Source organism: Lygodium microphyllum, chromosome 9, assembly GCF_053477565.2.
Source record: "Lygodium microphyllum isolate KBCC chromosome 9, Lygodium_microphyllum_v1.1.10, whole genome shotgun sequence".
In the NCBI taxonomy this organism is placed as follows: domain Eukaryota; kingdom Viridiplantae; phylum Streptophyta; class Polypodiopsida; order Schizaeales; family Lygodiaceae; genus Lygodium; species Lygodium microphyllum.
This window is the reverse complement of record NC_141143.1, coordinates 144,949,403-144,975,800: the sequence shown is the minus strand read 5'-3', so window position 1 is coordinate 144,975,800 and position 26,398 is coordinate 144,949,403.

The window sequence follows — 26,398 nt, the reverse complement described above, 5'->3', positions numbered from 1 at the left end:
CCATTCTGTCCCATAGCATGAGCTCATCGGCTTCTGATGCTTCTGGAACTTCTTCCCCAAATGTATCCTCTTCAGGTGGGATAGACCCCTCTGGCTCGCTTTCATCATTCTCTTCGTCCATATCATATTCATCCTCTTCTGTCTCTGTCTCTGCTTCTGCGTCTGCTTCTGCTTCTGCTTCTGTCTCTGTAGGAGCTCTGTAACAGAAGAACAGATTCTCTGGTTCCTCTCCTGCCTCTGTCTCTGCTTCTGCTTCTGCTTCTGCTTCTGCTTCTGTCTCTGCTTCTGCCTCTGCTTCTGCTTCTGTAGGAGCTCTGTAACAGAAGAACAGATTCTCTGGTTCCTCTCCTGCCTCTGTCTCTGGCTCTGCTGTGGCCATATAACAGGGAGAGCAGTACATCCATGCCTCTATCTCACTATCAGAAGTGATTTCAGAAGTCATGCCTGGTTCAGGCAGGAAGTATTCACCCATTGATAATGGCTTTGCATCTTTTGGAAGTCGGCTTACAGTATCCACTGTTAAAGAATGTGCCACTGTTTTCGTAGGAAGGATCTGTTTGACAGCATCTTCGTCTGCTGACGTTCCATCTGTAGCCTCGTTAGGGGAATCAGAAGATAATTCCAAGGAGGTGGAGCCATGTCCTTTTTGAGAACCATACAGTTTCAGCACCACTTTGTTGGGTCCTCGACCCAAGGTCAAAGTTCCTTTAAACCAATCCGTCCTTGCTCTGGCTTCAAAAAGCCATGGTCTGCCCAGTAACAGAGGATAGGATGTACCATAAGAGTTTGGCTTCACCACCAGATAGGTTAGCCAATAATCTTTTCCCGCCACTGTAGTCTTCACATATGGAAGAATGCCCAAAGGCTTGATTCTACTCTGATCCGCCAGTCTGATGAGCCATTGGGTTGGTTGCACACCTTGTAAGCCTAGATCCTTCATCGTCACATCCGTCATAATGTTTACTGATGAACCTCCATCAATCAGTGCATTTGCAATGAAGCAGCCTTCTATCCACACGCCAGTCTCTGGGGTACCCGGATCTAAAAAAGCATTAGCCACATCCACTTCTTTGACAGGCTCTGTAGCCTTGTTGGACTTTGTCGCTGTTGAGGGAGCAATCCTTAAGCCACGTCTTTTTGTCAGTATACTTTTAAATCTTTTCCGGCAACTGGGGGACAACATCAATAATTGTCGGAATGTGAGGTTTGGTTTAAAGGTATCTAGATCTCTGACCAGATCGTATTCCTTAACAGGATCCACTGGCTTTTCTAATCGGTTAGGGAATGGGGCAACACCCATTTTCATTTTCCCTCTTTCTTCCAACAGAGGCATTACAGAAACTTCTTCTACCACTTCTGGCACTTCCTCCTCTTCTGTATCCTGGACCTCTGGTCCTGTCTCTGTAACTGTCTCTGTAACTCTCTGTGGCTCTGTAGGGCTCTGTACGACACTGTTAGGCTCTGTTCTGTTCTGTTCTTCTGGTGGAAGACTGAACTTCACTGTTCTGGCAGGAGGGTTATTTTCTTTCTGGGTAGGTGGTTCCTTCTGCTTTGCACGCGTGATGGCAGCAACTTCCAATTCTACCAAATTGGAGGTAGGCTCTTGGGCCTTGGACGGACTATCAGTAGCACTGTTTTTCACTGGGGCTGGGCTTGGACAGTCTTTTGCAGTGTGGCCTTCTCCTTTGCATCGACTGCATAAGGGCTTGTAATCCACTGACCTTCGAGGATTTGGACAATTTGGTGAGATGTGGCCCTTTTCTCCGCATCTGTAACACTCCACTTCTGACCTCTGACCACCGCCAGACTGTCTTCCTCTGTAACTTTGAGAAGGAAATCTTCTAGGTCCGAAATTAGGACCAAACTCTCTAGGCTTGGGTCCAATATCTTGTGTTGTCATTTTGGATTCCAGCAAGTTAAATCTTGCGTCTTCTTCCTTTCTTCTCCTATCATGCATCTCTTTTAGGGAGCAAATGTCCTCTGTATGGTTCTTCCGCAAACAATAGGAACAGAAGGCTCCAGGGATAGTTGGTTTCCGTGTACATTCAGTGGCTAAATGGCCTGCTTGATGACACTTACCACACCAAGTATTTGACCGCATCACATCTCTTCCTGCTCCTGCAACGTTGGATATGCTCGCTGTGTTCACTTTCAGCGTCTGTAGTTGCTCTGTAATCACATCCATCAACTCTTTTTTTATGTTTGCAACGGAGTTGGATAAATAATCCTTCAAGCTTTCTCCTCCGGGCATACTGGCAGGAGGGTTTTGAGGAGTCTCTGTAATCACTGCATAAACTGGTTGGGTTGGTATAGAGGAGTCTCTGTTCTGGTTCTGATTCAGAGCTCCTGTTTGAACGGTTGGCTGTTGACTCCAGTTGGTAGGGTTCCACTGTTGCTGCTGATTTGGCATTGAGGAAATTGGTTGAGACCATGGTTGTTGTGGTGGAACCACCATTTGAGGCATGGATTGTGGCCACTGTGGATTTGGTGCACTGTACTGTGATACCGGGGGCATCTGTTGGTAGGGATAGGGAACAGTCCCTGGGACTGCATTTGGTGGGTACATCATTCCTGGCACCAAAGGAGGTAGGACTCCTCTTCCTGTATTCATTGCTAGTCTAGCTTCCACTTCATCGTACAGTCTTGCACCTTCTGTTGCAGCTTGCAGTGTGGCTGGTCTTTGTAGCTCCACAAACTTACGGACTTCTGGTTGTAATCCTCTGAGAAACACTCCCTTCTGAATGCCATCATCTAGATTATGGTTAGTCCATCTCTTCAGGATGGATTCCATTCGTGAGACATAGGCTTCCACTCTTTCTCTAGAGGACTGACTTAGGTTCATAAATTCCTCTCTCATCCGCTCTTCAAAACCTTCACGCCTGAATTTAGTGAGGAAGGCCAACTTCAGGTCGTCCCATGTGCCAAAAGTTCCTGCTGCTTGTCTCTCATACCACTGAAACGCCGCGCCCTTGAAAGTGGCGGGGAATATTGCTAACCAATGCTCAGGGGTTCTGGCATTGTTAGCCACACATGCTACCATAAACTCTGCTACATGAAGATCGGGGTCTTCATTGTACTCTCCCTTAAAAACTGGCAATGGGACTACATTCGCTGGTCTGTCATCAATATTTCCAGGACGGATCTGGCTTGGAAGTGGACCTCCAGCAGGAGGAGGAAGGGCTTGATGTGCCATTGGGACTTCTGTAAAGAGTTCCGCAAGGGCGTCAAAGGCGGCTTCTGCTGCGAGCTCGCTCTCGGCTCTGATTCTTGCTTTCTCTCTTCTCACGTACCTCTGGACTCGTTCTAACGCTTGCCTTTTTATTGCGTCATTCATCAGGGGGTTGGCTCCACTATGTTGTTAGTGCTCCACAGAGGATTAACAGAAGGCTTCAGTCTCTGGAGGACTCTCTTGCCAACATTTCTTCTACTTCTTTCCTCTCAACGTCCCTAAATTCTGCTTTCATGCCACTGCACAGAGGAAGGTATTCGGTTCTGAAGGTGTCAAAATGCATACGTCTGAGCATTGTGGTGGTGCCATCATCATAGTAATGCCAACTTCTGATGGTTTCAACAGTGTATGTTGTGAAAAACACTCTGTCTACCAACTTCCAGTGGGTTGCTAATTGAACAAACAGAAGATTATCAGTACACCAAGCATCCCATGTATCTTGCTGTTGAGCGTCCACGAACAAATTCCAACTCTTTTCCTTCTTGTCTTTGTGAACCTCTACAGACCAAGACTCCTGAAGCTTCTTCACAATCTCCCACTTGATGATGTCTGGAAACTTTTCAATGAATGCCAAATCTTCCATGGATGTTCATTCTCTCTATTTCTGCTCTTCAGTTTGTTCCCAAACAGTTTGCCACCAAGATGCAAGTTTCTGCTGCTTCAACAGGAAGAGGAAACTGTCCACCACATAGAGCATGCATCATGATGGTGATGTGTTTCCGCCATTGTGGGATGAACTTCTTGTGGAAAGTGGCTTTTATTATGAGAAATTCCAACTCTTCAGTGGAAGAAGGAATTTTACAAACATCCATTGAATTCTTCTCTTCTTAGCAATGCCAATTCCTTCATTTTCAGCCTCTTTTGGTGCTTGTTGATGGCAAGTTTTCCCCGGCTGCGCACCAAAAACATGGAGCCCCAAGAGGAACACCAAGGAAAAGGGAATTCTCTTGCAAGAAAATCTATCTTGTAACATCAACAAGCTTGTTTATCATGTTTCATATGATCACAATGAAGAAAAGAACACTAGGCACAACAAATCTTCATGCAGCATCATGTAGACCTCCCACGGATTTGATAGAATCAATCATATTCTTCAATATCCTCATAAAATCCATCAATATCACAAAGGAAGCAAAGAAATACACCATCTTTGAATGGAAATACATCACATAGTATTCATCTTCAATGTCTTCATAGTCTTCTCTCTTAATCTCTCATATACAATCACTTTGTTTTAATAGAATTGGCTATCTCTGACTCTCTCTCACACACTCCATCAATCATACATCATATCCTCACTACAATCTCTCAAAATTACCCTCAATAATCACTCTTAGGTCGTGGATACCCCTCCCAAGAGGTATGTCTGATATGAAAGGTCACCAGAGCCACTACAGTGTCTCTTCACAGCTCACTACTGTCACTTCACTCTAGTCTTCTCTTGAGTCTTCAGCAGCTACTTCTTCCACTTCCTCCAGCTCTTTTGCACTTGTATTCACCTCTTTCCAAGGCTAGAAAACTTTCCCAAAATCACACATACATTCCACAGAACACTTACAAAACAGTCTACAGAACAGTACCAGAACAGTTACAGTACAGAACAGAACAGAAACAGAACAGAAGCAGAAGCTCTACAGAAGACCTACAGAAGGTTACAGAAGGTCATCAAAACTACATAACTCACTCTCAAACCATTCAAAACTCTCACAAACCATTCACTAAGCTTTCACAATATCTCATTCTTCATCAATCAATACTCCTTCCCTCCTTACAGAAGACAATCAGAACAAAAACAGACCAAAACAGAGCAAAACAGAACAAAACAGAAGGTATACAAAACCAATCAGAACCTATCAGAACATCACAAAACCATCAACAAACATCATGATCTTCCAAAACACAATCAATATCATCTAAAACACTCTCAAACCACTTCCAAATCAATCAATCATCCCATAAAATCAACCATTCAGCTCTCAAAAACAACAAAAATCAGCCAAAAATCAGCCAAAAAACAAGTCATTTCAACACTCAACACCGACCAATAAATATAGTTTTACGGAATCCACTACAAAACCTCACGGAATCCACTGTGGTCTCACAAAATCCACCGTGGAATATGCTTCCTGGCATCATTTTGTGCTACTACAATCGCACTTTGACTATCAAAAGGAATGGGTGTGTAGGACCCTCCAATGGTAAATATAGATCAACCAACAATTTGTGTAGCCATACACATTCCATTGTTGTTGTGAAGGTTGACTCGTACTTAGCCTCACAAGATGAGGTAGCCATTGTAGTTTATTTCTTGCTTAGCCATGAAATGCATCAATTACTGAGAAAGAAACAATGTCCACTAGTAGAGTGCTTAGTATCTACATCACCGATCCAATCTAAATCATTTGTAAGCTTGTAAGTGCAAGTCTCCCCCTGGAAAATAATAATGCATATGATGATTGAGTATCTTGGAAATATCAGAATATCTGCTTAATAGCTTGCCAATGTAAGGCCCATGGGCTCTGCATATACCTACTCACCTAAGATATTTCATAATGAATGTCAAGGCATGTGTTGTAAAGGTAAATACTTGTAAATTGTAACATCAAACATCTCTTCACCAGAATGCATAGACAGCTTTAAGCCTAGCTCTATAGGAGTGCACATAGGTTTGCAGTCTTGTATGTTAAAACTATGTAATAGCTTATCCACATACTATGAGTGTGACAATATAATACCATACATATTTTTAGTGTGTTTGAATCCCCAAATAATAGTGTAGGCAATCCAGATTTAACATAGTAAATGCATGTTTTAATTCAACCTTTAATTTTACAATTTTTTACCTTGTAGGTCTAGTGAGTAGCATGCCATCTACATAAAGAATGATAATCAACAAGTTCCCCTCCCCCCCCTCATTCTTAATGTAAGGAGTGGGAGTAGTTGGGCTATTTTGTTGTTGGCCAAATAAGCATCAATTTTGGAGTACCATGCATAAGGAGCTTATTTGAGAACATAGAGAGATTTATTTAACTTGCATACCATGTGCTCTTTCCTCTTACCAACGAACCTTGGAGGTTGTAACACATAAACATCCTCATGCAAGTACCCATTCAAAAATATTGTCTTAATTTTTGACTAATGTACTTTCTAGCCATGATTTGCAGCCAAAAAAATCATATATCTCACCATACTCATACGGGATGTAGAAGCAAAAGTTTACTCATGATCTATGCCCTTTTTTTGCACATAGACGTTTGCTACCAATTGTGCCTTGTACTTGGCAATATTTCCATTGGCCTTACATTTGAGATTTAAAAACCCATTTTGTGCCAACGGCCTTCTTACTAGGTGGTAAAGCCACAAGGTCATTATCGAACAGTGAGGTCATAAATACATGCTCATCACAATGATCTACTTTTGTAAAATCAACCAAATGTACCCCTCTTGGATAATGTGCTATTGCATGCCTAGCAGCTCTTTTAGTATATACTGAGGTAAAGGAGCATCCATTTTATTCTATTGGAGAGTGTAATAGCCATCTAGGGATTGTTTTGATTGCATTTATAGCAACTCTTTCATGCTCTATTGCTTCTTCTACTACATGTACTAAACCATCATTAAAATCTTATTTTTTCGGAGCATTTGGTGTAGTAATAGCTTGTTGTATTATGTTTGTCTTGCGATTTATAATAGGTGTGGACTCAAAGAAAGCACAAAAAGACCCTTAAAGACATCATCAATGTCATGGGTGGCTGGTACTTGAAACTCAAAATGTGAAAATGCAACATTTTCAGCAAATATGGCATCCCTATGAATGAAAACTTTCTTTGTCCGTGGGCCATACAAGTGATAGCCCTTGCTCTCCAAACATTTAGGAATAAATATGCATTTTACAACCTTGTCATCAAGTTTCCTAGGAAGCTCTTTTGGAATATGTGTATAGGCTATGCATCCAAACAGTGAAAGTAGTCAACCTTGGGTTTCTTGCGAAAACTTTCTTCGTGCGTGGGTCATACAAGCATTAGCCCTTGCTCTCCAAACATTACATCATCCATCTCTTTGTCTCTGATAATGCATTTATCATCCTCAAAGATGACCTAAAAACCATTCTTACTAAAAGAAAAGATAGACAATAAGTTCTTTGTAATACTAGGTATAAACAAGACATCCATAAGCATGAAATTAGAACCATTTGCAAGAATAATAGTGATTGTATCAATGCCATATACATGATAGTTATTGCTATTTACTCATGTAACATGATTTTGAGTGGGGGTTGAATGCAAAGAGGTAAGAAAAAATTTCCTCAAAGTGATGTGGTTTGATGTGCCATTGTAAAAATAAAATGTGTGCTACATTTCAACAACATTAAATATTGAATGAGCTACTATCGAAGAATCAAAACTGCATGTAAGAAAGGCATAGTTCTCCTCCACAAAGTTTGTTAAAGCATCACCATCAACAGATTTACCGGTTGATGTCTCCGTTGGACAACCAAATTGAAGGCTTACTCTTCTCTTTGGCCACTATCTTCCCAAATTCATCAATATAGTGACCAGGCTTTTTGCAATAATGATATTTTCATTCTTCCACTACAAGGATAAGGAGACATAGCGACGACACTTTTCAACGTAAAATAGTGGCGTCGCTATTTGCGTCGCAAATGCGACGCAAATAGCGACACAAATAGTGACGGTGCTCAGAAGAAAAAATGTGGGCCGAAATCGGAGTGCGTTATTTTGCACGAACGAACGAAAGAGAGAGTGAAAGGGAGAATGAACTCCATCTTACGTTTGAGAGGAAGAGGGAGAGAAAGAGAGAAACAGGGAGAAGGAAAGCTTCTCACCACCGCCGCCGCCGTTCACAAAGAAGAGGAGGAAGTGTACGGAGGGCGAACACTACAACATATACATGCTATAACAACGTTTTCTTTATATATGAAAAATATCCCCATCGTCGCTATTAGCGTCGCTACAAAACCGTCGTTATTTGCCTCGCTATTTTCATCGCTAATTTCGTCGAAATTTTCGACGCTAATACCGACGATTGCAGAATTATTTTGCGATGCTAATACCGACGGTTGTAGAAAAAAAAAATTTTGTGGCAGAGCTGCAGATGCAGCCCTGCCACAGTTAGAGCCACATAGGGCTAAGAGACAATTCCTGCTGTCAAAGAAGTTAGACAATCGATCCCAAATAATGACAAGACTTTGCAAACAAGTACTTTCATGACATTAATTAACACAAATGTGCACTGCATTGATAAAGAAAATAATAGAACTTAAATTGAGAAGTGCTATTGCGACAAAGCAAATATGTATACACCTGTACATCAATATGTGGTGAATAAAATGGAGATGTGTATATGGAGTCATGCTACAATATAGAAGTCTGAATCATATACACCTAGCTATTACATATGGAGGATAGAGGCCATAAGGCCTTACATAATACAAGATGGGGAGTAATCCTATGTAGCCTAATCTGCTCTCTACAACTCATCCGCATCAAACAACTCCCCTCATTGTAGTGGCATATTGAAGGGAGCCTGCAACAGCAAATACATATATAATTGTGAGTACCAAATACAAATTGACATATAATGATAGATTTCTCTAATTAGGAATGATATTTATTACTACTCATTGGTCCTCCACGAGCATAGAGCTTCTCGATCAGGGCACTCAAGCCATGCTTCTCCCCGTATGTCACCTCTAGTGCAGTCGGGTCGTGATTCGTAAAACCTTGCAGTGGCACACAAACATTGAAAAACAATGTACTTGAGATTCATGTTCGAAATACATACATCAACATGGATGTCATTAAATTAGAGTATTCTACCCTATTAATACTTATGAAATCTGCTAGGAATGTTGCGTAGCCACCGCTACCAAGGTGATACACCGCCAAGCGCACCTTTACTGCGTCCTTCTACAGCTTCCACTTGTCTGGAGTGGATGTCGCCTCATCCTGGAGATTACTCCAATCCTCTATATCCAGCCACTCCGGCTTCGATTTGCCCTACTTGACTGCTTCGTGTACATCTGACTGCCTATGCAACTGATAGTCACACACACGCGTCATCATCCACCCTATCAAAAATCTATCATTGCTAGAGGGCTGAGGGAACTCTCGATACAATGTATCAATTATGTACTCCTTGCTAGCATCTGGGATCTGGTTCCACTTGTCTGTAATGTTGTGCCGAAATACTTGTTGGCACAACTCATGCATCCTAGAGATGACAGCTTTTCCCTCATCATTCATGTATAAATGGCGAGTGGCCTTATCTATGAGATACGAGTAACCTGTAAGATTTTGCAAACATGTACTTTCATGACATTAATACAAATGTGTCAAACACAACTTGAATTGATAAGTGCTACTGCGAAAAAGGATGCGAAAATACATACTTGGAGGAGTGGGTTTCGTGTACTTCTTGTCGGCCCTAGGAGTGATTGGTGGGGTGCATGAAGAAGTGGGAGCAGTAGACATCTGCCCGCCACCGCCAGTGAAAGACAATGTCGACTCCCTGGTGGCAGTGCAAGTGGAAGAGACTGCATCTATATCCCCACAATAGGAGCTGCCTCCTCCTTGACTACGTGACTCTGAAGCAAAGCGAGACTTGCGATTGCGTCTACTAGAGACCGAAGCATCGGACCGTCCAAAGTCTGCCGATCGTGCTGAGGTGGAACGGGAAAGCTGTGCATCAGCTCTATCTCTGACCCGTGCTAGCTGCTCCAGTGAGAAACGCGCTAGCATCGTGTCAATGTCGTCATCTGTAAAATCGCGACTCATCCTGCCATCCGTGCCCAAATCCTAAACCTACACATACAAGGAAAAATAATAATATTAGATAATGAATTGCAAGACATAATAAAACTAAGACTTAATTTGCAAGACTTCATTTTAAAATAATTAAAAAATTAGATAATAAAAAACACCATACTCCAAAAACATACAAACTGTCCTAACCGATTTGCAAAAAGTGGCATTGCTGTAGTGGGAGAAACGTTTTGATCGAGTTAGTTTTGTTTAGGGTTCCACAATCTCATCTTGACATAGCTCAATATACACAGGGAGATCTATACAAAATTCTCCACAAAATGAGGACTCTTCTTCATTTTCAAAAAACCCATCCTCTATCTCCTCTATCTCTATAGGTGAGATGTATTGGTCCTCCAGGTGGTTCATCCTAGTTTCTTGTATGCCTTCTATCATTGCCGCTATTAAAGGTGTCTCTTCTAGGATCGGTACGGGGATTCTGGCAAACACGGGGATACTCCTAGATGTCATGGGAATGACATACCACCATTGAGGTTGTTGCAGATTAGGGAAAAAGACGACCTGATCCATATTACAATTAGTATAAAAGTCCACTCTGAGATTGCTAAAGCGCGTCAAGTATTAGGGACTCTTACCTGCTCATAGTGATTTGGCAAAACAAATGTATCACTCAAATTGGTCCACTTCTTCGTTGAGTCAATCTCAACAAAGCCACTTGGCCCTCACCGAACAGTTGCACCTGCTCCTTCGAGAGTAACCTTGAACCATTGAACATCAAATATGGTCACGGAGAAACTTTGATAGTCCACTGCAAGGATACTCTGTAAACATCCGAAATATTCCATCTCTTCAACTACACGGTTTGGATCTGTGGCACATCGTCGGCTTTCCTACTCAAACATTGCCATCACTCCACAATCCATTGTTGAGCGTAACTTGTTGATGTGCTCTACTCTAAAATGTTGTCCACGTGACCATGCTACACTATGGACCTTATACTGGGAGAATAACAAGTATATTAGTTGCGATTTGTAGTATAGATTATAATTTCTTGGGATTGCATACCTTGGGACTGCATCCATACCTTGGGATTGCATCCACATGAGAAGTCCAACTCTTCTTTAGTAACTGTTTCTCCATCTTGAGATGCTTTGGTTAGGGCCTCATGTAGCCATCTAGTAGACATGAGTAGAGGCATCTCCTCTAAGCCTTTCGGATATCGAATGGGCCATTGTTGCATACTCCAATTTTGCAGACTCTCGCTCAGCTCGAGCATTCTCATACTGTCTCAGCCACTTCTCCATCGTAGCGCTATGCAGCATACAAAATCGGTTCACCTTGGACTCCATGGATACGTCCATCTTCTTCTCTATTCCATTTCCCACTAGGATATCTCCATTCAGACGATCATCCTCCTTAAGTGACCATATCAAGCCTTTGTCCCGGTCCACAGTGGACAACCACTCAGAAATGTACACCAAGGCCTTCGACACTAACCAACCTTCAGCCATGCTACCCTTAGGATGAGCCCGTTGTCGCACAAATCCCTTTAAGGTCTTCATGAACCGTCCAAGGAAAAACATCCATCGACTATGGACTGGACCTGCAACCTGTAATTCATCTACAATATGCACTAGAAGATGGGTTTGTATCGTGAGCATGCTAGTGGGAGGATACTTCTCCAAAAGACAAGCAGTCTCTACTACCATGCATTTCGCGGATTCAATCGATGATTTGTGAATCTCTTTTTGGGAGACAAACTGAACCAACTCGGACAATTTGTAAATGGTTGTCCGTACCTCCGATGTAAGAGACCCCGTGATTGCAATCGGCAATACAAACTGTGAAAACCATGTAATTAATATTGTGTATAAACAAACGGAGATTCTGAAATCTAATATGCAGAATCATGCCATACGCAGCCTCATACCGTACATACCTGACACATCTTATGCCAATCATGGGATTTGAGTCCTGTCAGTTGGTCATCCTTTGTGAATGCTGTCTTGAGATAACGCATTAGGCCAGTCGGCATGCGAAAGGACTTGATGTTTTCCTTTACTCGTCACACTTCATTGCCAGACAAAACCCAAGGAGTGCGCGGCAATTGCACTCAACCGGTGACGCCACTTACAGGCCAATATGGTTCCATCTTTCCCATTGCTTTCAAATCCATCCTCGCTCCTAGTGTGTCTCGCTGCCCAGTGAGGTGGTCCCATAGCAAGCTACCCGCATTCTTAAAAATGTGCATGGGTTATAAAAGGTGGTTAATTTTCAGTTTTTTCCAACAAATCAACTCATAGAAAATTGAGAAGCGTCTCATTCCACTGGGAAGCGAGTCTTGGTCCACCATCCTGCGATCAAACAGCTCAGTGCATTCATTCTCGCGCGAGGGAAACCAAGAAATCCTTCTCTCATGACATGACCCTCTAGAAAAAAAGCTCGATGTCCCTCAAATACCATCTTCTTCATAGATTTTGACATACGAGAATCCAACCTTGGTCCACACAAAGGACATGCATGGTAACCTGACCTAACTAGCCCTGCAGAACACACATGTACAATGAGGCATGTCATAACACCAACATGGCTCAAAGAAAACTAGCAAAACAAGAAAACACACTTTACCAGAGTATTCTCCATAACTTGGAAAGTCATGCATGGTCCACATAAGAATTGCCCTTATAGTTGCGGATCGCCTACCAATATGTTTGCTCATGTCCTCCACTACAATTCCCTCCCACAACTCCTTTAGCTCATCAATCAGTGGAGAGAGGTAGACATCCATATTCTTGACTTTGTATCGTCCCGGCACAAGCAAGCTGAGCAAAAGGTGTCCTTTCTTGGTGGAAAGCCATGGTGGTATATTGTAGTTAACAAGGACCACATGCCATACACTATAGGAGGTGGAACGTAAACCAAAAGGATTTACCCCATCCATGGCAAGACCAAATGGTAGATTTCTCGCCTCCTTTGCAAAGTCAAGGAAAGTCTCGTCAATGTGATGCCATGCTTCTAAGTCAGCTAGTGTATGCTGTACACCATCAGTGGATCGATTCTCCACATGCCATGTAGTCAACTTTGCAAAACGCTTGGTCCAAAAAATGTGACGAACACGTGGTATCAGCGGAAAGTGCCTCAAAACCTTTTGCGGAACAGTCTGTCCTTGCAAGTCATTTTGATACCTGTCTGCACCGCACTTGGGACATGTGGCCAACAATTTAAACTCTCCCCAGAAGGGAACACAATCATTGGGGCAAGCATGAATGCAATTATAATCCATGCCTAGCTTTCGCAGCACTTGTCTTGCATCATCACGAGACTCAGGCATCGTGTTTTGGATAGGCAAAATGTAAGATTTCAACGTTCTACAAATTGCAATGAAGCACGTTATTGGAGTACTACATAGCACATTTTAATGGCTTTCAATAAAGAATCATACACATCATAATATACGTGAATAGCTCTGTCACATTCGCATCGCTCCATCCATACTTTGTTTGTATGCTCAACAATGCAAGAAGTGTCTTCAAACAGGATACTGGACTCCCATCATACAATGCAACGGCAGCCTCCGCAATTAAAGGATCTTGGGATTCCAAGCCCGTCGGAAGCAATGATTCGATCATGTCCTCTAACTCAAGCTCCAAAAAAACAGGAGGATCGTCCATGTCTCTAGCATTCTCACCCATAGAAGGAGGTTGAGAGTTATCACCTTCTATGAGACAGTTAGTTATCTCAGATGGCATTTGTATAGAGCGCGGATGAACCCGTCTTACTGGACACAAGAGATTTGCAGACTCCAATGTGTCGACATGGCCCTGGCCCTATAAAGGACGTTAAGGAGCTAACTTCTAAGATAACCCCAAACTGTTATACTTAAATCAATTACATGTCATATAGTAATGAGAGAGAACTTACCGCAATCTTGTAATTCAAGACTGCTTGGTCGATTATGTCAACTCGAAACTCTCCATACCGTTGCACAAACTCTATGGACAAGCGATGTTTCCGACGAATGGCCAATTTGCATTGTGTGCATGGACAGGGGACACGTTGATTGAGCCAAGCCTCACGATCCCCACCATGTTGGTCGTGAGTGCTAGACATCTTGACTGTGATGTAATGGAATGATAATTTAATAACGATTCTCTATTGTATATTGGGACCACTCCACTATATATATTTTAGGTCTTTTTTTTAAAATTTTCGTACCTATCTCTTTGAGTTTGGCTCTAAACTTATCTCTCTTTGAGGTCAGCTCTAAACTATGCTCACACACATACATTTTTATAACAGTTAATAGATCTTCCACTATCCCTTGAAAGGCACAACTCCTTTTGAAGCCCTTATTGGTCAAACGCTAGTAGTGAGTTGTTTGAAAGTTTTTGGAAGCATTACTTATGCTCATAGAAAGAAATTAGACTCTAAATCTCTCAAACGTATTCTCATGAGTAATAGTAACATCACCAAAGCATTTTACTTTTATGATCCTAGAAAAAGAAGTATTTCTACATCTAGAAATATCGTTGTGGATGAATATGTAGTTTAGAAAGATCTTGCAAAAGATACAATCCAAACAAAACAAGCATCTCATTTCTCTTTGTCTACATCTCTATCTCTCTCACTCTCTCTCTAAAATTATAATCAAGCAAAACAAGCATCCCCCTTCACACTCCTTTCCATTTCTCTTTCTTTCAACACTTCCTTCCCTATATACATTGCAAAGATTGAAGAGAACCAACACAAGAAAAAATATAAAAACACTCTCTTCCATTTCTCTCTTTCAACACTTCCTAACCTACATTGCAAATTAAAGCAACACAAAGATTGAAGAAAAACCAACACTTTCTAACCTACATTGCAAAGAATAAAAACCAACACAATAAAATTTTTGAAAACACTCGCTTCCATTTCTCTCTCTTTCAACACTTCCTAGCCTACATTGCAAAGCAACACAAAGCAATACAAAGATCGAAGAGAAACGAACACTTTCTAACCTACATTGCAAAGCAAAACAAAGATTGTAAAGAAACCTAAATAGGGCATACCATCGTGCTCTCTTCTTCTTCCACGACCTCTTCATGCGGGTGACGCTTCTCTCCTCACGTGCGGCTCGCGGCTTGCTTCCTTGCTCACCTCCCTCTCTTACTCACCTCCCTTTCTCTATCTCTCTGCCTTCGCCTTGCTTTTGCAGTTCGCACGCGCATTTAAAAGAAACATTCGGGTTTCTGCGAAATGTTACCAGAGTAATTCATCGCTATTAGCGTCGCTATTTGCATCGCTAAATGGCGATGCTAATAGCGACGTTTTTAGCAACGTAGATAGCGACGCTAATACCGATGCATTTTTGACTTAAAATATTTCGAGGATTAGCGACGTAAATAGCGACACCGAAAAAAAAACGTCGTTACTTAGCGTCGCTATATGTGTGTACCCTTGTAGTGGAAGAGGAGCCATCATCATGAAGAGGAGCCGCCGAATCCATCCTCGGGCCTTTACGGTGAGTGCATTGTTACTTCTTGCTTTGTTTTTGTTTTTTCCCGTTTTCTTTTACTTGTTTTTGTTAAAAATCATGTGTATTGAGAGAGGGAGAGGAAGAGAGAAAAGGAAAGAAGGAATGAGAGAGAGAGAGAGAGAGAGAGAGAGAGAACATTAAACATAATTGGGAAAGAGAGAAAGAGAGGGAGAGGGAGAGGGAGAGGGTGAGGGTGGGAGGGACGGAGGGAGGGAGAGAGAAGTTGTTGTTATTGTTGTTGTTGTTTTATTTCTTCTTTTCTTTTTTCTTGTTTGTTATTGTTTTGGTACTCATAGTAGTAGTAGTAGTAGTAGCAGCGCTAGTGGTAGCCGTAGCCGTAGTGGTAGTTGGTATTTAATTTCTTATTTTCTTATTTGTTGTTGTTTTGGTAGTCGTAGTAGTAGTAGTGGTAGTGATAGTGATAGTAGTCATTGTTGTTGTTTAATTTCTTCTCTTCTTGTTTGTTGTTGTTGTGGTAATCGTAGTCGTCGTAGTCATGATTGTAGTAGTAGCACTAGTAGTAGTAATAGTAGTTTTATTGTTTGTTGTTGTTGTAGTAGTAGTAGTTTTATTTCTTTTCTTGTTTATTTTTGTTTAGTTTTCTTGTTTGTAGTAGTAGTAGTAGTAGTAGTAGTAGTAGTAGTAGTAGTAGTAGTAGTAGTAGTAGTAGTAGTAGTAGTAGTAGTAGTAGTAGTAGTAGTAGTAGTTGTTGTTGTTGTTGTTCTTTATTCTTTTCTTGTTTATTGTAGTAGTAGTAGTAGTAGTAGTAGTAGTAGTAGTAGTAGTAGTAGTAGTAGTAGTAGTAGTAGTAGTTGTTGTTGTTGTTGTTGTTGTTGTTGTTCTTTCTTCTTTTCTTGTTTATTGTAGTGATAGTGGTAGTGGTAGTGGTAGTAGTGGTGGTGGTGGTGGTGGTGGTGGTAGTGGTGGTGGTGGTGGTGGTGGTGGTTGTTGTTGTAGTAGTTGTAGTAGTAGTAGTAGTAGTAGTAGTAGTAGTAGTAGTAGTAGTAGTAGTAGTAGTAGTAGTAGTAGTAGTAGTAGTAGTAGTAGTAGTAGTAGTAGTAGTAGTAGTAGTAGTAGTAGTAGTAGTAGTAGTAGTAGTAGTAGTAGTAGTAGTAGTAGTAGTAGTAGTAGTAGTAGTAGTAGTAGTAGTAGTAGTAGTAGTAGTAGTAGTAGTAGTAGTAGTAGTAGTAGTAGTAGTAGTAGTAGTAGTAGTAGTAGTAGTAGTAGTAGTAGTAGTAGTAGTAGTAGTAGTAGTAGTAGTTGTTGTTGTTGTTCTTCTTCTTCTTCTTCTTCTTCTTCTTCTTCTTCTTCTTCTTTATTGTAGTGATAGTGGTAGTGGTTTGTTGTTGTGGTAGTCGTAGTCATCGTCTAGTCGTAGTCGGTTGTAGTAGTAGTAGTAGTGGTTTTCTTGTTTGTTGTTGTTGTTGTTGTTGTAGTAGTAGTAAATTTTTTGGTTATTTTATTTATTGTTGTTTAGTTTTCTTCACTTCGAAGGTACTACCCAATCTATACCATCAATACTAGAGGAGACACTTCCAGACTTACCTACAATCTTGAAGCCTGAGATGGAAGCAATGATCGATGCATTGATGCCCATGGATGTTGAGACTTTTGATCCGCTTAGAGAGGAAGCATCCATAGAATTTTATGATGGGTACCGAGTATCTTGCCTGAAGACATTGCTTGCACTCCTAAGTACGCAAGAAAAATACGGATGGAGCAATGCAAATGTGATCGAGTTGTTTAGGTACCTTGTACGTACGCTTCGTTGATTTCTTTTCGATACTATCATTAAAAATATTTATTTTTTTTCAAGGTGTTTTATGATTTTTTTCAGGTTACTGAAGTATCATATATTACCACTTGCAAATACCATGTCTGAGTCTCGTAATGATGCACGACATGTTTTACGAAAGCTTGGCATGGACTACAACAACATCCATGCATGTATCAATGATTGCATACTATTCAAGGAGAATATGAAACTATGGAGACATGTCCAAAGTGTGGTGCTCACAGGTATCGACACGACTTGCAAGGGCAAGCCATCATCATGAATGATGAGGGGAGAAGTGTGATGGCTTGCATGAGAGAGTTGTGCCAACAAGTTTTTCAGCACGTCTTGGATCATTGGAAGAACATACCAGAGGGGAGCAAGATACATAGTAGAATCCTTATATGAGGAGTTTCTCGTAGTACGAGTAGCAGCAGATAAATTTTCTATGGGCTGGATGATGGAGTGCATGTGTGCATATATGTCACACAGACGATCGAACGCACGCAAGGCACTCAAGAGTGGGGCTTCAAAGCTCGAGTGGCTAGACGCGAACAACTAGTGAGTCACGGAGGAGGCTACAGATTCTCCAGGATGTTAGAGATAGCAGCGCGAGGCAACGAGGGCACGACTAGAGGCCAGAGTGATCCATCATCTTGGGAGTGGCGGCCACATGACATATCTAAAGGATTTTGTAAGTTTTTCTTTTGTTTTTTTTACTTTTTTTTTTTGCAATATCCTTTGTATTGACAATCGTATTTCTAACAATTGTATTTTGTTTTCTTTGCAGCACTCCATTACAAATCGCTATCCCACCGGCCTTGAGACTCGATATGCATAGAGGCACGGTCTCATTACATTGATCAACCAATTGTATGGATGCGGTAGCCCTATAAGTCATCTTTCTTGTCCGTAGTTACCATGTTTAATTAGAATGCATTATTGTATGGTGGACTGAAGTGTAGTTGTTTCTTTTTTTGCAAAGTCCGTTCGATGCTCCTTTACGGCGGGACAAGGTTTCGGATGGTGAGGATCTATAGCTCACCCTTGGATCCTTGGAGCTCACATATCCTTTTTTTTTGTAACGTTATCTGTGTAGACATTTTCTATGTAGTAGTAGTATCTTGCCATGATTTTACTGGTCACTTTCATTATGCGATCATGTATTTATTTCATATATAAGTGTTATGATTTAAGTACACTTTTCCTTTATTTACACGAGCATTGTACACATTACTAAAACTATTTTGTATCCCAAATAAATCACATAGTGCTATACTGCCCTACCACAAATTTTTTTTTCCCTATTACCGTTGCTATTAGCATCGCAAATTTATTGCATGCGTTGCTATTAGCGTCGCAAAATGCATCGCAAAGTATCATTATCAGCGTCATTATTTGTGTTGGTATCCGACACAAATAGCGACGTTGATAATGACACTGATACCGATTGTTCTATGGTGTCGCTAATAACAACACTTTTTGCGACAATGGGGGCAAATTTCTTTATGAACATTTTCGTCGCTTTTAACGTCGGTATAAGGCCTATATCTTGTAGTGCTCTTAAAATTTTTTGTATGTCAAGCAACCTTATTTAATGGCTGTCTAGTATCAGTCTTTTGTTGGTTTGTTACATTTTACTTGACTTTTCCTTTACCTTGATACTTAGAAAGCATAGCCACATCATCTAAATGTAATGCAACATTCTTCTCAGTTTGTTTCTCTTGCAGCAAGATGCCTTTCGTCTCCACAAATGTAAGGGTCTATTGGCCCCTCCTCAAAGACAACATCAAAGATTTGTGGAAACCAAGATATGACTCAAGAAGAGACTTTAGTGTGATGTTTACCAATTCAACATCTTGAATAACCTCATCAACACATGGAGTAGTTTTTCACACAAATCTTGTATGTGAGTAAGGTGATATCTCATGCTATCTCCCTCATCTATGTTCACATTGGCCAGCTCTCTATGGAGATAGGATATTGTGGTCTCATTGCATGCTACAAATATATACTCAACTACACCCCATGTAAATTTTGAGGTCCTACAAGATTGAATGTGCATAATAATTGTCATTTTTATTGATAAGGCAATAAGAGAAAGTACATGTGCATCCTTTGAGTCCCACTTTCTCTAATCTTAGGTAGGAGGGGGAGGAGAGGCAGTAGTCGTATAACAATAGTGTCAGCAATCTGTCGTTGAGCATTACACTGAGGAGTCAGGGGTGCAAGAACTCTTGGTCATTGCAAATCACTTGTGATATAGTCCCACAAGTGCTTTGCCACAAGAAGATTATGGAACATAAAACCCCACAATTGGTAGTTCCTTGGGGGATCCACTAGGTTTTACTGTACGGTACTAGTGAGTGTAAGGGAGGGGGGTTATTTAAGGGAAGGAATATACATTTTATAAGGTAACTTCCCATAAATAGGGGATAGATAAGGGATATTTTCATATATTTCTTGCACGCAGGTGAAATCTCCTTAATATTACTACTAGTGAATCCCCCATGGGTAGTTCTTGCCATTTAATTTGTGCTTTTGAGTGAGGACACCAAGAATGTTCCTCTAGTCATTATGCCCTTGACATGCCATGTTTTCAACAATGCACAAAAATTAGTAGCCAAATACTTCACAGCTAAAGTACAGAGTGTACTTCTCTTAGTACCAAGAATCCCCACAGGATTCGGATGCAAGTACCAAACTTTCACTAATATGCCAAAATGTGCTCAATGTAATACAAGTCTTGTACTGCACTTGCTTCGAAAATATGTGCCCACAAATGTATAGTTTACAACAATTTAATGCAAAGTCTCAACAAAATTTACTAAATTTTTCCAAAGTTTTATACTCAATCTGATTATGATAGCAATTAATTGTTATTTTGCTGCTTGTTATGCATTGGAATGTGTGTTGGGAAAAATTCCTAGATTTCTTAACAAAATTATAAAGAAATTGAATAAATTTATACTTCATAACTTGAATTTTTGCACAAATGCCACCTTGAGATACATGTCGACAATGAACAGCAATTGAAATCTACCTCATGATGCATGCCAAAGCCTCATAATGAAAACCCAAATTTCTTGCCCAAATCGAGATGTAATTGCATAGTGTCGGGTTGTCGGGTATTACAGGCTATGCGGGCGATGATCCACACAATCAAAAGATGGTGGTGAGGATAAAGATGTTGATAGTGAGGTTCATGACTGCCTGGCGACGCATGCAGCTCTACAGAGGTGCATGAAGTGCACAAGTGGCCATCAACTGGGTGGCTATGGGATACACTGTGAAGGCATTATGACAAGAGTGAGCCCTAGTGGCTAGGGTATGTGACTGTGCTAGCGGCAAGCAGTAGCTTTGTAGGCAAAGGCATAGCTCGCTAGGGGCGCAGAAGGTACTACTTATGGTGTAAGAGGAGTAGACCAGGCTGAAGGAAGTAATGGCAACACTGGTGGTTTTGGTCGTGCTAGCTCTATAGGACATCAATAGGATAGAACTAGGCAGCAGCTAGTCTTCGAGCAGATCAAATCTCTTCTTTCCATAGAGCATGGGTTGATGGCAGCAAGACCTCAAGTTCAGCAGCGGTTTCGCGATGGCTAAAAAGAACCCATGTTGAAGCTTCTTTGATACCATATATGAGAAAAATGCACCAGCTATGGAGAAGAGGTAATCGAGACAGTGACAGTAAGCTAAAGAAAGAGAGTCAATTGTACTTACTCAAGATTGAACTAAAAAAACAAATAAATCAATAGTACTAAGGACAATGATCTAGTTATTACTAAAGAAGTTTAAACTTATAACTTACAAATAGAGTAATAATTGTAATAATGAAATTTACGCTTGGACTTATGCTAACGCCCAATGCTACCCAAAGCCACCACTGCCTACTCTACACATCAACTAAAGCATTCACAATTGTTTATAAATAAAATAAACAAACAATAGTGAATACCCAACAAACTTCAGCTAAAAACTAAATAAATAGGTTGGAACTCTGAACTAACCTTAATTTAAAACGAGTTCACTCTAAACTTGTAATATTTTCACTCAAAAAAAATATTATTAAACATGACTCCCTGCACCCCACGTAAAACTTGTGCAAGGTTATCTTCCACATCGTAATTACTAGTAGCTTAATCCGTACCCCGCACGCGCAAAAATTAGGCCCCCGTGTTGTGAAATCAAGGTCGGGATTTAAGACCGTGGAAGTCGTAGGGAGACACCCTTTTTGAAGGGGGAAAAATGGATAATGATGAAAACAAAAGTAAAATTTTTTACTAATTTCCCTAGCCGAGACATGGCTTGATGGTGATCTCCATGCTTTAAAAGTGCTAGTGTTGACTATGGTAGCTTGATGGTGATCCTTGCGGATGGCTAGTGTGAGCCACACAATGCCAAGTGTGGTTATAACAACATTGCATCCTAGTATTAGATATTATCCCTCTATTATAGAACCTAGTATAACTTTGGTACTATATTCTCAAACCGAATGTCTATTCTAGGATCAAGAAGAGTGCACAATAAAAATAGGGTACAATGTCGGGGTTATAAATCAAAAGGTGATGGATAGAGAAAAAAAATCCCATGTGCATTATATCAATGATAGCATTGATACACTAGTTACAATTTGCAAGCATGGGACTTGTAACAAAAATCATGAGAGTGCCTCCTCCCTACCTCAAAAATAGCTTTGACAAGGTGAAATCTCATAGAGATTTTGCTAACGCACCAGCCATCTCTAGATCAACATCTGCCTTGGTAACTCCTTCAGTATGACCATCTAGGCTATCAATTGCACCCTTGGCTATCCCTAGTTTTGTACTTGATCCCTCAACAATCTCTTCATGGACCTCTGACCTTGCAATCTCATCCGCCAACTTTCAACAACTCTTGGGACCCATGCCCTTCGTGGCATCTTTTGCCTAATTGTCAACCCCCTATCATCACTCTTTGGTCCGTGAGCAACCTCCTCCCCACTTTTGGTATCAATAGCATCTAGATCCCCCTCGACCCTAATGGCATGTGGCACCACCTCATCAATTGAAGACTCCTTAGCCTTGGTATGCTCCGCATCTGGCATGTCATCCTCGATGTTCTTAGGTTCAGTAGCACTAGCTCCCAAGTCCATGTCCTATGAGACATCTCTCACCTTCTCCGTACTACACAACTCCTCAAACATGGGGCTAGTAGATTAGATTTTGTTGGCCTTGGCTCATCATATTCCACATTATCTATAGACTTCCCATCTTGGATGACCTTAGCCACTATGTTCCTCATCTGCATAGTAACCCACAAGCAATCCCAAATGTATGAGCACACTAAATCCACATTGTAATCTGCATGTAAAATAACCATGATAGATAACGATGCCAACTTACTCTTCACACTACAATGCCCAATGATCCATGCATTTGCCAGTGTAGGTACTTCAACATTGCACTCTTCTTTTACACAAAACCTATCACTATGCAAAATCATGCTCAAGTAAAGGGGGTGGTATTGGTGTGGACACTCCATCATAAAGCTACCCATGTTGTATGTCACTTCTAGTGAATCCCCCACATGTAGCACAAATCCCAAACACATGGATGATCCTATTTTTTTCTATAATATATGGCATGGGAAAGAGGGTAAACGCTTTTCCCTTATTTTGAGTCAACAATGATCATTTGATTGACAAAGTGCATGTGAACCTACCCTTCCTTGCAAGAGACCTCTACCTTGTCATATTGTGATTGCCAATGAAATAAATAAAGAGGATTAAACTTCCAACAACAAAACATCACAAGAACCAAGCAGCGAGTATCAAAACTTTCAACCACTATACCATTACCAACCATTGTTCAATACCAAAGTGAACCTTTGTACAAAAAAAAGTACGAGGAAGTACCAATAAACACCAATTAAGGTACCAGAGAGTATAAGAAAACATTTATACCAAAGGAACCAAAAGAGTCTAAATGTACCAAGTTCAACAACATGCTTCATGTATCGTAATAAATCTTTAAGTATACCGAGTATAAAAACAACCAAAATATCAATAATTAGCTTTTTTATAATGAAAAAACTAGGGAGTACCTAGAAGCTCATATGACAGTAAAATAGTTTCAAAAGAGCAACAAATGTATCCAAAAATACAAAATGCTACAAAATAGATAAGAGAAAATACCAAAAAGCACCTCATGCACCAAAGGTTCAAATACCACCATAGGTTCCAAAAACCGCTAGAAAGCACCAATTGCACCAAAGGTTTAAAAAAAATGTACCAAGTTCTACCAAATGTTTCAAGTACCAAAGAGCTTCAAAATATACCAAAGAGTACAAGAACCACCAAAATATCCCAATAAGAGTTCAAATACCACCAAAGGTTTAAAAAAGCACCAATTGCACCAAACACTAAAAAGAATGTATTAAGTTCTACCAAATGCTTCAAGTATCAAAGAGCTTTAAATATACCAGAGTGAAAGAACCACCAAAATATCCCAAAAAGAGCATGAGACAATACAAGCAAGATTGCTAGTGAGATGAGACCAACCAAAGAGAGTACCAAGAAACACCAAATAGTTCTAAAATGATTTCAAGAGTACCAAATGTATCCAAAACAACCAAGTGCTCCAAAACGATTAAGAAGCAATACAGCACCAATTCCACCAAAGGTTCAATAATCCCAAAGTACCAAAAGCCACCAAATGCACTCTACATTTTCATGTGTACCAAATGCAACCCCTAAACCTAAGGCATCAAAGAGAACCAAATGTATCAAATAAGACCAAATGTACCAATGAGTAAAAGGAACACCAAAATATACCAAAAGAGCCAAAGTTTATACCAATAAGATTTTTACTAAGGAGATTAGCCAGAGAGTTCCAAGGAGAACAAATGGTATTGAAAGGGTTTCAAGAGTACCAAATGTCTCCAAAACCACCAAGTGCTCCCACAAGATTAAGAGATAATACTAGGGACAAACCAAGACAAAGTAAATTGAGTATACTTGCTCAAGCTCAACCTCTTGTCCTAGTTATTTTATATTCTCATTGACCTCAAGATGTTGCAGCATTCATTAGCTTGCTCCTAGGTCACTTTCCACCTTGTTTACCCTTGTATCATTACACAAAATTTGCTACCAGAGCTCTTGGAGGCATGTTTCATACACTTTAATGTCGTCCTATATGCACTTGGCCACTCCATTCAACCCCTAGCAACCCTAATAGCGATGCAATAGCAATGCTCTTTGTGATAGATTTATAGAGATGCTTATACCGATCCTTTTAGTAATGGCGGGGGCAAATTTTTTCATGAACATTTTTGTCGCTTTGAACGTTAGTATGAGGCTTGTATCTTGTGGTGTTTTCTTTTTACTTTTTCTCTCTTTCTCTCTCTTAAATTTTTATATTTTCTCTCTCTATAATTATCTTTCTCTATGTTCCCTCTCACTCTCTCCCTCTCTCTCCTCTTCTTTCTTTTTTGCTCTCTTTGTATCTTTCTCTCGGTTTCTCTCCCTCTCTCTCTCTCTCTCTCTCTCTCTCTCTCTTTTTCTTTTCTTCACTTTTCTCTTTGAAGTTTTTTTCTCTCGCTCTCTTTTCTCTCTCTATATTTTTTTCTTATGTCTCTATTTTTCTCTTTCCTCTCGTCTCCTTTCTCTCCCCTTATTTTCTCTCTATCTCTCCCCTTATTTTCTCTCTATCTCTCTCTCTATGTCAAAAACTATAAAAAATGTTTAATTTAAAAAATACTTTTCTCTTTCCTCCCCTCTCTCTTTATCTTTTTCTATTTCTTCTTCTTCTTCTTCTTCTTATCCTCCTCCTCCTCCTTCTTCTATCTCCCTCTCAAAGTGTGTGAAATTTTATCTCCAAAAATTATTAAAATTAAAAATTAAAAATATTTAATTAGCAATAATATTTAAATTAAAAAGTTTAATCTAATACACAAAGAGAGAGAGAGAGAGGAAAAAACCCAAGCTCTACACGAGAGAGAGAGAGAGAGGGGGGGAGGAATTTAATTAAAAAGGGGAGGGGGAAGAGAAAGGGAGAGATTATACATGAGATAGAGGGGAGGGGGTTTTAATTTAAAAGAGAGAGAGAGAGAGAGAGAGAGACACAGAGAGAGAGAGAGAGAGAGATTCTAAGCCCTACAATGAGAGAGAAAAAGGGGGGTAGGGGCTTTTAATTAAAAAGAGGAGGAGGGGAAAGAGAAAATGAGAGATTACATGTGAGAGAGAGGGGAGGGGAGGGGGTTTTAATTGAAAAAGGGAGGTTTGGAAAAGCAGGTAGGTTCGGGAAGCCCTCTAGAAGTTTGGGGATTTTCAAACCTATAACCAAAATAAGATACTAGTAAGATAAAAGAAAGTATCTAAATTATCTACATGAAGCAAAAGCACGCCTAATATCTCACTATCACAGGGTGCACACTCTACAATCAACAACATGGAGATCTCCTGCTCTATTTTGCCATGGCATCTCAATTTCCTCCATCGGCATATAGCTCTACCAAATGGCTAATGAAAGGTCCCCATAAACCTCTTCAATGATGTCCACTTTAGCTTCTATCTCTTCTTTATAGCTTAGTAGTGCCCTACCATCCCTTCTGCCCCTATCAATCCTATAACTTAATAATCCCCCCTTTTCTTGGTGCACACACAAGCAATCATGACACGTGTTATGGAAAGGTAAACATATTCAAATCACCGTTTATAGGCTAAAAAAATCTTGAACCTTGGCTCACTTACTAAGTCTCCAAAAACCCTTAAGTGCGACCTGAAATATGAAACTCTTACTCCTAGGCCTACCCATAACAATCATATTTTCCTTGCTTGTTATATAGTGAGAATGTATTCACCTAGCCTCACTTAAAATCTCTTTCCAATTTGCATGAAGACCTCATATCTCATATCCAAATATAAGTAAAAAACTAATTATTACTAAGATCCAGTTGCTATAGATATGAAGTCTTACTAAGCATCAATTTATATAATTTGAGAGAAGAGTAAACTTTGACATATTGTAGGATGTGGTGATTTGAAGCCAAGGCTGATGGCAACAACAAAATGTGAAACCAAAAGGGTTGAAATTGTCTCTTAAATCAACTTCTTA